Source organism: Suncus etruscus, chromosome 2 (genome assembly GCF_024139225.1).
Source record: "Suncus etruscus isolate mSunEtr1 chromosome 2, mSunEtr1.pri.cur, whole genome shotgun sequence".
NCBI lineage: Eukaryota > Metazoa > Chordata > Mammalia > Eulipotyphla > Soricidae > Suncus > Suncus etruscus.
The window spans coordinates 72404701-72417115 of NC_064849.1; the positions used below are offsets into that span (position 1 = coordinate 72404701).

General features: G+C 35.8%; 1 long non-coding RNA gene across 1 annotated transcript in view; it reads right to left on the reverse strand.

Annotated features, from left to right (window-relative positions):
• Nucleotides 1-5353, reverse strand: part of LOC126001467 (uncharacterized) — a 201787-nt gene extending 196434 nt beyond the window's left edge. The window contains exon 1 of the long non-coding RNA XR_007492875.1: nt 5197-5353. This is a non-coding gene — a long non-coding RNA (uncharacterized LOC126001467). The remainder of the gene's footprint in view (nt 1-5196) is intronic.
• Between the last annotated feature and the right edge of the window lie 7062 nt (nt 5354-12415).

Sequence of the window (12415 nt, forward strand, 5' to 3'; positions counted from 1 at the left end):
TTTACCATAGCAAGACTCTGGAAACAACCAAGATGCCCTTCAACAGATGAATGGCTAAAGAAACTGTGGTACATATACACAATGGAATATTATGCAGCTGTCAGGAGAGATGAAGTCATGAAATTTTCCTATACATGGATGTATACGGAATCTATTATGCTGAGTGAAATAAGTCAGAGAGAGAGAGAAAAACGCAGAATGGTCTCACTCATCTATGGGTTTTAAGAGAAATGAAAGACATTCTTGCAATAATAATTTCCATACACAAAAGTGAAAAGAGCTGGATGTTCCAGCTCACCATAGGAAGCTCACCACAAAGAGTGATGAGTTTAGTTAGAGAAATAACTACATTTTGAATTTTCCTTATAATGAGAATGTATGAGGGAAATGGAGAGCCTGTTTAGAGTACAGGCAGGGGTTGGGTGGGTAGGAGGGAGACTTGGACATTGGTGATGGGAATGTTGCACTGGTGATGGGTGGTGTTCTTTACATGACTGAAACCCAAAAACAATCATGTATGTAATCAAGGTGTTTAAATAAAAAAATAAAAATTAAAAAAAAAATCAAGTATAAATTCAGCTTTGCCTGCAGTCTTTCATTCCTACCTTTTCCTGGTGAAGCAGGACCCTATGATAAACTGAATGAATTGACCTTTCTTTTCATATTTAAGACATATAAGATCTTTATGAATAAACAAATACTATATATGGTAATAATACATATGATGAGATCAAGGAGTTTGTGTTTAAGATTTTAATTTAAATGAACATCAGATATACATACTTGATCTACTTAATTTGTCACTCATGTAGAACTTGAGTTGACATACCTGTTAGACAGATTCCATTTGTCGGTCTGCTTATTATTTATCATTTTCTCTATCTAGCAATCTACTCTGTTATGCATCTAATGTGTCTACATATATCATTGTTCAATCTCAGAATACTACTTTGACTTACTCCATTTTTCAATTCCTTCCCCATCTAAAAGATTTAATGACTTCTATAATAATGAAAAGAGATGTGATTCATAATCTAATAGGTTTAATCTGACATATTTGAGCCTATTGTATCTTTTCTCTTTCCCCTGCTTATTAAATCATGCTCATAACACTCTGCATATAGATAAGATACTATAATCAGAGGTGTTAGAGTGAAATATATATTTAATCTAAAAAGGTATTTTATTGTAAACAGGAATCTAAAATTTTATAAATGTATAAATTCCAAACAATATGTTTTGTTACTAGGATACCCCATATGTCCTTCATATTCAGTTCTCTAGGTCATAATACAGTATGTTTAAAATCACATATTGTAATAGTAGTGATTTTTGTTAAGATTTTAGAAAACCAACATAAATTCACCTCGTTAAAACAGAAGCATATTCTACTAAAGTTTAACTTCAGCAATAGAACCACTCATATGATTCTGCTCTCCCTTAATGAATATGTAATTTTAGAAAATATTATTATATTTTCTTTTTTTTTGTTTGTTTGGTTTTTGGGCCACACCTGGTGATGCTTAGGAGTTACTCCTGAATATGCACTCAGAAATCATTCCTGGCTGGGGGGACCATATGGGATGCTGGGGATCAAATTGCGGTCCATCCTAGGCTAGCAAAGGCAAGGCTTACACCTCACTCCTCAGCATTGGCCCCTTTATTTACATTTTCTAAAACTGACTTTTCAAATAGAAATTACAGAATTGAATCAAATTGTCACTGAGTTTACCCCAGTGCTATATTTTAATTTCTATTATCAAATAATCAGATTCATTCTCCAGTTTACTTCCTGCATACTAAAAAATAGCTGAAACACAAAAGTTATTTTAAGTTACTGAAAGTAAACTCAAGTGATATTAACTCTGTGTGGTGCATGAGAAAAGTTGCTGAAGTTAAGTACGAAAGTCTTAAATAGTTGAGGGTGATAGAAGCCTATGACTGAAAGATTGACTGAGATCTATCTGTAAAAGAGAACAGGAGAGTAAATAAACTTTATTATAGAAAAACAGGTCCAAAGTTTATGTAGAAGTTTCATTCAAGTTTTCACTTTGTGAAATGAATAACATGAAAATAAAAAAATAATAATAAACATGATTATGCTTATGCAATAAAAAGAATCAACATGATTATGCTTGTTTAAGATTATTTTCCCCATTTTCTCTCATTTTGATAGTCTTTCTTGATTCTTCACAACAATTCATTTAAATGTATAAAACATGAACTTTGAGACCAAAATGATGTATAGAATAATTACACCTTTCACATAATGTTCAGAGATGTATTTGGAGGCTGAAATCCACTAGTAACAGAAACAAATGGACTAAATGAGATGGAAAGATATATTTGTATTTAGGATTAAAAAGATAGTGCAGAGGTCAAGCAATGTTCTTACCTTTCACATGGCAAACATTAGTTATATCCCTGCCACTATGAATGGTCTCCTGAACACTGTTTAGGAATGATCCTTGAGAACAGAACAATGAATATCCCTTAGGTACCCATGTATGTGATCCCAAAACAAAAATTTAATAATCAAAATGTTGTTGCTTAAAAATATTAATGAACCAAAAAATGTATGTTGTATTTCAAATAATGTATTTGAACATCATTTGTTATATATTTAGTTTATAAAATATATACATAATTCAGACAAGTGTGATGACACTTAAACTCTTGGGTGAGTACAGTGAGGCTTCTACACAAATAAATGTTTGAAATCATATTTACAAAATTGTTTAATTTTTTTTGTATGACAGACTTTGGTCTAGAGTTTAAGATATGATTTGCGGCATTTCAGAGTCCTGTAATGTCCTTGAGATGGAAGTTTTGCTGCAGCTGATTCTGGTATCATGCATCAGTCCACGATTTGATGTGGGTGAGAAGGGTCACAAGCTTGAGTCAGCAGGCGCGTTGGTTTTGGTTTCTTGCTGAGGCATGAGATGGGGGATCGAGAGGGTGTCTTTCATTGAGGAGCTGATGGTGGTTTGTTGGAGAAGGAGTTCGGTCTTGGCACCTAACGAGTTAAGAACTGAAGGAAAAGAGGGTTAAATAAGGGGGAGATAACAAATCCGGGTTGGGATATGGGGGAGTAGAAGAGTCTCTAAGTGTGGAAGGGCAATGTATAAGAGAGGCTATCTACATTGTATAGATGAATAGTTTAAGGTTAAGGCTTGGCAATCAGAGAGGACAACTGTATAGAAAGTAACATTCACATAGACATTGATTTCAGAGATCTATTTGAGTTCTATCCTCCATATATAGGGTATTCCATTTCATTTCCTATAAATAGTCAAGAATTGGAGTATTTTTGGACGATGTTAAAAAGGGTATTTGCCCATTTTGAAAATGGTTATCAGTAAGAAAAGACACTGCTGCAGGGGGTCTGCTATGGATAAGGAAACTGTCTTTTGACTAGCTGTCCTGGAATGTGGGGTCTCTGAGCCCAGCTCTCGCCTCTGCAGTTTGTGAATGCATAGGGGGAGGAGTTTTCGTCCACCCCATCCCAGGCCCCAGGGCCCAGGTTACTAGATCTGGCCATGAAGACCATTCTGGCATGGGGCAATCTGGCCGCCTGGAATAATAAGCAGTCTGGGGGGGGGGGGTTCTTTGACTAGCTGTCCAAACCAGTGCCCACTACATAACAGTGAAAGACAGACAGAACTCCTGGCATGTGGGGTCTCTGAGCCCAGCTCTCGCCTCTGCAGGTTGTGAATACATAGAAGGAGGAGTTTTCCTCCTCCTCATCCCAGGCCCCAGGTTACCAGATCTGGCCTTGAAGACCATTCTGGCTTGAGGAATCTGCCCACCTGGATTAATTGACAATCTGGGGGTCTTTGGCTAGCTGTCCAGCCCAGTGCCCATCATATACCAGTGCAAGACAGATAGAACTCCTGGCATGTGGGGTCTCTGAGCCCAGCTCTCGCCTGTGCAGTATGTAAATACATAGGGCGAGGAGTTTTCCTCCACCCAATCCCAGGCCCCAGGGCCCAGGTTACCAGATCTGGCCGTGAAGACCATTCTGGTGTGGGGGAATCTGGCCCCCTGGACTAATTGGCAGTCTGGAGGGTCTATGGCTAGCTGTCCAGTCCAGTACCCACCACATACCAGTGCAAGACAGACAGAACTCCTGGCATTAGGGTCTCTGAGCCCAGCTCTCGCCTCTGCAGTTTGTGAATGCATAGGGGAAGTAGTTTTCCTCCACCCCATCCTAGGCCCAAGGGCCCAGGTTACCAGATCTGGCCGTGAAGACCATTCTGGCTTGAGGAATCTGCCCACCTGGACTAATTGGCAGTCCAACGGGTTCTTTGGCTAGCTGTCCAAATCAGTGCCCACCACATACCAGTGCAAGACAGACAGAACTCCTGGCATGTGGAGTCTCTGAGCCAAGCTTTCGCCTCTGCAGTTTGTGAATGCATAGGGGGAGGAGTTTTCGTCCACCCCATCCCAGGCCCCAGGGCCCAGGTTACCAGATCTGGCCTTGAAGACCATTCTGGAGTTGAAAAATCTGGGCCCTTGGACTAACTGGCATTTTGGGTTGGCTAGCTGTCCAACCCAGTGCCTACCACATACCAGTGCAAGACAGACAGAACTGGCATGTGGGGTCTCTGAGCCCAGCTCTCGCCTCTGCACTTTGTGAATGAATAAGGGGAGGAGTTTTTCTCTACCCCATCCCAGGCCCAGGGCCCACGTTACCAGATCTGGCTGTGAAGACCATTCTGGCATGGGGGAATCTGGCCCCCCGGACTAATTGGCAGTCCGGGGGTCTTTGGCTAGCTGTCCAATCCAGTACCCACCACATACCAGTGCAAGACAGACAGAACTCCTGGCATGTGGGGTCTCTGAGCCCAGGTCTTGCCTCTGCAGTTTGAATGCATAGGGGGAAGATCTTGGCTTGTGCCTTGGCTTTCACTCCCCACAAGAATATTTCAGAAGACCTAATTGGGAGGCCTATATTGCTTATGTAAGCTTAATACCTTTATAATAATGCATCTTAAGATATGTATTCCTAAACATCACTTTTTTTTCCAAATACCTTTTTTTCTTTTTTTTTATCAATTTACCTTTTTTTATCTCAGTTTTATCTATATGCTTTATTTTTTATATATGCATATTTTCTTTATCCTCACCAGTTTTGGTACAAAAACCAAGAAAACGTATTGCTTGGGATAAAAGCTCAGATGACACCACAGATACTGTGTGTGTAGCATGTCATCCTTACCCGAAATAGCACCAGCAATACAAAAGGACACCATAAGTTTTTGTATAGGCACAGTAAATAAGGGGAAATCATGGACTCAGACACAAGATCTTATCTTCTAAGGATAAGAACTCACACTTTTTACACAAGAGTGCCCCCATCCTGAACATGTGTCATGTGGATACAACTCAGTCTCCACGAGATCGGACACTGTTCTTCATTCTCTAATCGCACATACCAGATGTAGAACTGAAACAACTCCCTCCAACAACACCAGGAACTAAGCTCCGCTGGGAGATATACTTGTGCTAGTGTTAATATGACAAAGAGGACAGCGAGGAAATGACAACTTGACCTAGGACCAGGAGGTCCTATCACATCACCTAACACTAAATGGAAATCGGAAGATGTATCATCCTTTGAACTATGAAAAATAAGAGCACTAACTACAGAAAACTGACTTTGACAACTGTGACTGGGCAGAACTTACCTTGAGACCATTAAGGAAAACATTACCCTAGGCTATAGCCCAGGTCTCTTACAAAAATCAAGATTTCTTAGTACAGAGGCCCAATTCTGACATAGAGACTGAGCAGAACCTTTGGAACTATAATTTCCTAGACTTTAGCTTAGGTAACTAGCAAAATCATGGAGCACATGATACAGAAATCTGAACACACCAACAATGTTGGAACAGAACCTCTAGAACCTTAAAGACTCTATCCTAAGCCTTGTCCTAGGACCTGAGCAAATACCAAGATTGCTTGTTACAGTGGCCTGATTTTCTCATCCACAACCGAGAGGAAAGATTCCTGACACCACAAAAAAAAAAATAAAAGAAAAAAACCAAAAAACCTGGAATATGGCAATAAGAAGGTATGGAGCCAGTGGTTGTTCCCATGACAAAATGCTTCAGGAGTGGAGAAACCCTGAATCTCTTAGGCCATGGAAATTCCTTCCTTCCCCAATAAGTACTATGCCTATACAAAAAAAAGTGGGGTAACACCAAACCCTGCCACTCAAGCATTCCTTTTTCTGGTTTTGTTTTTTTTGTTTTGTCTGTTTTTGATATTATTTTCCTTCTCTTTTATCTTCCACTTTTTTTTCTTCACTCTTATGGATATTATTCAGTGATCTTTTCTTTTCTTTTCTTTTCTTTTTTTTAGTAGTTGATACCAATTTTTTTCTTCTCTTTTCCTTAACCTTTGTTTTTATCTCCAAAGGAATAGTGTAAATTGAATCATTCAGCCTGATAAATTGAGGGGGGGAAAGGATGATAACAGGACCAGTCATATGAACACGTAGTGTAAATAAAAAATGACCAGATTGGAACACCAAACAGAATAGATACTCAACCTACAACAAGCTGTAAAGTGGAGACCAGTTACACTAGTATTCTGGGGTGAAGGGTAAGGGAGGGAGATATGGGAGACATGCTGAGAACAGGAGTGGAGGGAGGACAACATTGGTGGTGGGAATGCCCTTCATTCATTGTCATTATGTACCGTAAATAATTCTGTGAATGAACTTCAATCACAATAAAAATTAAAAAAAAAAACAAAAAAAATTAATGTAACATAAATAAATTTATAAGTTACAAAATAAATTCATGAAAAAATACAGTTCCTATATACAATTCCTCTGTACAGTATATACTGTTCATATATAAAATAATCAAGTAGACAAAAAGTTGTGAAAACAGTCTCATTTATTAATTACATAAAACCTAAATACCTAGATTGCAAATAGATTGAGAAAGCCTGAATCAAGGTGGCAAAAAACTTTTTTAAAAGACGGAGAGTAGGAACACACAAATCTCAAAGTGCAATGGGGCCTTACACCCTGAACATTGATATAATGACCTGGCAGAGGCCTCAGAGGAATGGGCATCCTTCATTCACCCCTGAACCAGGGAAGGTATCTACAAAACATCCAAGGCTTTTTATAACAACACCTGAAAGCAATCCTCTACCAGGAAGACACTACCATGGCTCTGACATCGACCTTCTCAAAAGAGACTTCCCTTAACACTAAGAAGACTTGACAACAACAACGACCTGCTTATAGGACAAGGTTCTCTGCATTGCCCTTTAATTGTGAGATGAAACGAGAAGACTCTCTGCACCATCCTGACTGAAATATAGGATATGCAGATTCCAGGATATTTAATACAGAAACATGATACCAACAACAGAGACTGTGTGAAAAAGAAAAGTGTATTGGCATTACAGACAATGATCTGAATTGGACAAGCTAGTTTGACTGGAGCCTAGAGTTGGTCTTATGCCAGAAAAGTTCAGGGATAGGGTCCCCTTGTATTTTAGCCAAAGCTTTTCCATTCCATGTCCCTCATATTTTGGTGGGCCTATGCAAACAATAATTGCCACTCTAACACTGTTTTTACTGTGCTCTTCTGACTCTAATTCTTTTTTTTTTTTATACCCCGCCCAGCCCCTTTCCTGACTCTAATTCTTAAGAGAAACAAACCACTTAAACTTTTGAGGTTAACTTAAACTAATATGCATGTGCATTGAAATGTAAAAAAGTACTTTGCCTTCAATGTTTAAGGAGTTACATAAGTGTTATGTCTTTAGATTGCCTTGTGTGCTGTGAAGAAACATTATAATCTGGGGTCTTGAGGGACAAAGCAATTGTACGTAGGTTCTGTTTATTTTTTTAATGTTCTTTGGCTGAAAAAGATATCAGCACTAGGACTACTGAGAATTCTGTTTATGGGTGATTGTCCTTCCACTGTAACTTTACCTTGTCCTCTTTCTTTGCATCTTTGTTTTCATAATTAAATATAAAAATTAATAAAAAATAAAATAACAAAAGACGAAGAGTAAAGGACAGGAGATATAATACAGGATTCAAACACCAGTCTTGCATGTGGCCAACCCTGTTTTTTTTTTCCTACCACTGTAAGTGATTCCCTTGAACAATAACAAGAGTACACCTTGGTCATAGAATCAGGAGTAAGATAGGAGCACAGTTGGTGTCCTTTGATGTATAATGCCAAAATATATGAAATGAGACACAACGAGCTAGAAAGAAATTATTCCATGTAAATATATAAGGATTGTTAATATGGCCAAAATGGTCATTTTACAAAAACACAAATTTAATGCAATCCTTACCAATGGTACAGAATAAAAATATACAAAAACTTACATGGAATGACAAAGTATCCCCTAAAGTAGGACTATTGAGAAAGAAAAACATGAAGATGGAGCGATAGCACAGCAGTGGGGGTTTTGCCTTGAAAGCGGCTGACCCAGGACAGACCTTGGTTCTAATCCCAACATCCCCTATGGTCCCCCATGCCTGCCAGGAGCCATTTCTGAGCACAGAGCCAGGAGTAACCTGGGTATGATATCCCCCCCAAAAAAAACAAACAAAAATAAAAAAGAAAAAAACATGTTATTAACTTAAAACTATATTACAAAGAGACTTGAATTAAAGCAGTATAGGACTGGAATAAAATAAACACAAATTAAATAATAATTAAGAGCTATCTAAGAAAGATATATACACATTTGTTTAGGCTTCTTCTATAATGATGAAACCAAGACTATACAATAGAGAATAGAAATTGCTCCAAAATATAGTACTGGAGATCTTGTGATTTTTTGTTCTGGAGATGTCCATGTTCTCTCTTCAGCATGGCTCTCCCTCTCTCTCTCCCTCTGTCTCTCTCCCTCCCCTCAACATTTTTCTAAGTAATTTTTAAAAATAAAACTTTTTACCTCAATTAAAAAAATAAAGAAAAGAAAATGAATCTGCAGTCCCTTTAATACTATACTAAAAGTTAGATAAAATTTAAAATGGAGGGACAGAGTTACAGAAGGTACAGAAAACAAAAAAATAAAAGGGGGTACAGAGCTCACTGGATACGAAGCAAAGAGGGTACAGAATACAGAGAATACAGATCACACAGGGTACAGAGTACACAGGATACATATCATAGAAGATAGTGTGCTTTTGTTGCATAGGACCAATGTAGGTTCAATCCATGGCAACTCATTTGGTCCTCTTAGCATAAAGTCAATAAAATCTCTGAGCATCACCAGGTATGCCCTCTTCTCTCCAATTTTTTTTAAACTGGGGTGTTAGACAATGAAATGGTCAAACATATAAGTAAATCACCTTAGATAAATTTTAGGATATCAGAATCAGGATAAGAAATTATTTTGCATATCTAATCCCAACATCAAGAGAAATGTAAGGAAAAGCAAGTAATTATGGTTGCATAAATTAAGAAACTTCTTCATAGAAAAAGAAAATAATATCAGCTGAACATTAATAACTGTCTATTAAGTAGCAGGAACTCTTTGTATGTAGTGCATGTAAGCAATGGAATCAAAAGGTTTTGCTTACATTTGTAAACTGACCCAAATTGAGACATTAGTGAATGAAAATTGTGCTTACATTTACCTCATAAAGAATTCAAAGCACATGACTTGAAGCAATGTTTAATCAACTTATTATCATTTATATGAGGACATCAAATCAATAGTCAAAAGTTCTTGCAATAATCTAATTCACTTCAATGTACTAAATACCTTTTACTAATTATTACTTTACAGCAATTAACTTACAATAATAGCTATTGCATACTTAATTATATTATTATTAACAATCATTATGATAATTTATAAATTGACTAAAGAGACCAGACAAGCTGGAATATGTAGACTATGGTATTGTTTTCGAGACAATACAATAGTTCTGAATATGACAGAACCAACTAGGTTCCAACAGATAATTAAATGACAGAATCAATTTTGTTTCATAGGTATCAGGTATTTTATATGAACAATATAAAGTATTTAGTTTTTCTGTCAAAACTATACATTTAAAATTTGGATTTATAATCAATAATAAGTAGATATATTTATATATCTAATTATCTATTTTATGAAGAATTTCAAAACTTGCTTATCTTTATAGTGAACTCTTAGTTCCAGGTGATGTGGTAGCTGAGCATCTGCTGTGACCATATGTCACCTCTGTGTATTACCACCAGATGAAATTTGTAATGTGACATTCCAAATTCTGAAAATGATCACAGGAGATGCTCTGGTACAGAAGGGCTTTCCCCTGGTTGGCCTCCTACTCCCCCATAGGGGTGACAATTCCACATTTCAGCTAATATTATTTTAGTTCCTGCCATGAAGCTCAAAAATACTTCTAGCTATTTCAGATCTCCCAGTGGCATCTAGAAAGTGAGTATAAGGCTAAAAAAGAAAGATTCATTTACTTTAAATCTATTAAACTAAAGTTTAAATCTATTAAACTAAAGTTAAATGATTAAAAAAATAATCCTTTCACTTCCAATGAATTCTTTTTATTTTTCTATTTATAAACTCAATTTATTTGTTAACTTTTTATTTTAAACTCTTTCAATTTATTTTTTTAAATTTCTTTCAATTTATTTTTATTTATTATATTTTATTTTATATTTGTTATAAATTTATTTTTATTTTATTAGTATTTATTTTATTATTATTATAAGCTCAATTTTAAACTAAATTTGGCATAAAATTTTTATTTATACAATACTTGTAATTTCTTAAAATCTTAGAAGCATTATGTTACACTTAGAATGTGAATTTATTGGTATGGAACTTCAGGGCCAGGTTAAGCAAAATAATTCAGAGAAAAAGGACAAAAGGTATATATACTCTTTCTCATATGTAGTATAGAAAAAAACCAAAATATATATAACAGAATGGAAAACAGAAAATGAAACAAACATTTGGACTTTTACAACAGAACTGAGGTTCTCAAGCGGGGTCAGAAGGGTCAGTAGAGGGAATAACATCAACCCTGCTATATAAACTATATAGTGCATTAAAAATCTTGTAGTCTATTTTATTAAAATAGGTCTTTATTCAATAAAAAATTCTCAATTATTTTCAACAAATTAAATATTAAACTATGGCATGCAAAAAGTGTTAAATACTTGCTAAAACTTTAAAATAAATGCAAACAAGTTATTTACTAGCATGCTTGAGATTTCAAGCAAGATTTAGCATAGAATAGGAATGGAAAATTTAGTGTGTATACATCAGTAGAGCTAAAGATCAAATCAAGTAGATCAAAGTATACTAAGTATTTTATAATTGAAATGCATACTGAAAACATTTATCCGAATATTAAGACTATACCCATTACATTTCTGATTTATAAAGAATGTATCTTTTCTGATCTGGTCACTTGGATGAAGGGAGTTCTATCAAAATTTGCATCTAATTTGAGGAAATTATCTGTGGTAAATGGTATTCTCATATACCTTGAGTTTCTTGTTTTCTGTTGATAGTGCACCTGGATGTAGGTGAACAATGAGTATGAGGAACTGTAATTCTTATTATTAGATAACTTATAAGTTCATTGTATCCTAAGCAAGAAAGTGAATAGTATTAGTGTATTTAGTAAAGTAAACCACTTTAAAGAAAGTGAGCCATCTCATAGAAGCTTGAGGAGGAAGATGGCATTTGTGATAGACACAAGAAAGCAAAGGGTTGATGGCTTTTTTGGAGCTCAGGACCTCATGGGAGATAAATGGATTCTCCAGTAAGTAGTGAACTTGTGAATGACTAGTAGTATAGAGAGGGATTTTAATCACTGACAACACCTTGGTTTCACCTTGAGTAGAGGACGTAGGTAATCTGAGTCTGGAAATCCTGACCACAGTAAATAATGTTTTACATTGTAAATTTTATGGTAATTTATGATAAGGTAAAAGGAAATTAATATAGGGTCATATTGATCTATCCTCTACAGAATATTTAACTAAGAATGATGATAAATATGCACATCTAAGATAAATTCAGACAATGCTAAGCCAATCTCAACCAACTTTCGATCTCTCTCAACTTTGGAAATTATATTGGGTATGTATTTAAAAGGCATGAAAACAATATTTGAAGACTGAAAATTTGGTAGTTGAATAATGTATATTATTTAAGGATTTTATTATATATGCAATAGTATATAAAATAGTTCTTTTGAAAAATTAAATGTAAATCTATAAATCATCTAATATTATAAAATGAATTACCTAAATATTTTGTCTCTATTTTTTCTAGTTAGTACCTCTTAAAGTTATAAATTGCTTAAGCATTTAAGAGAAAAAAAATGTTATATTACTTCAATTAGAAAGCAGGAGAGTCTTCTTCATAGCTCAAGATTGTGGAGCTAAGATACATGGGT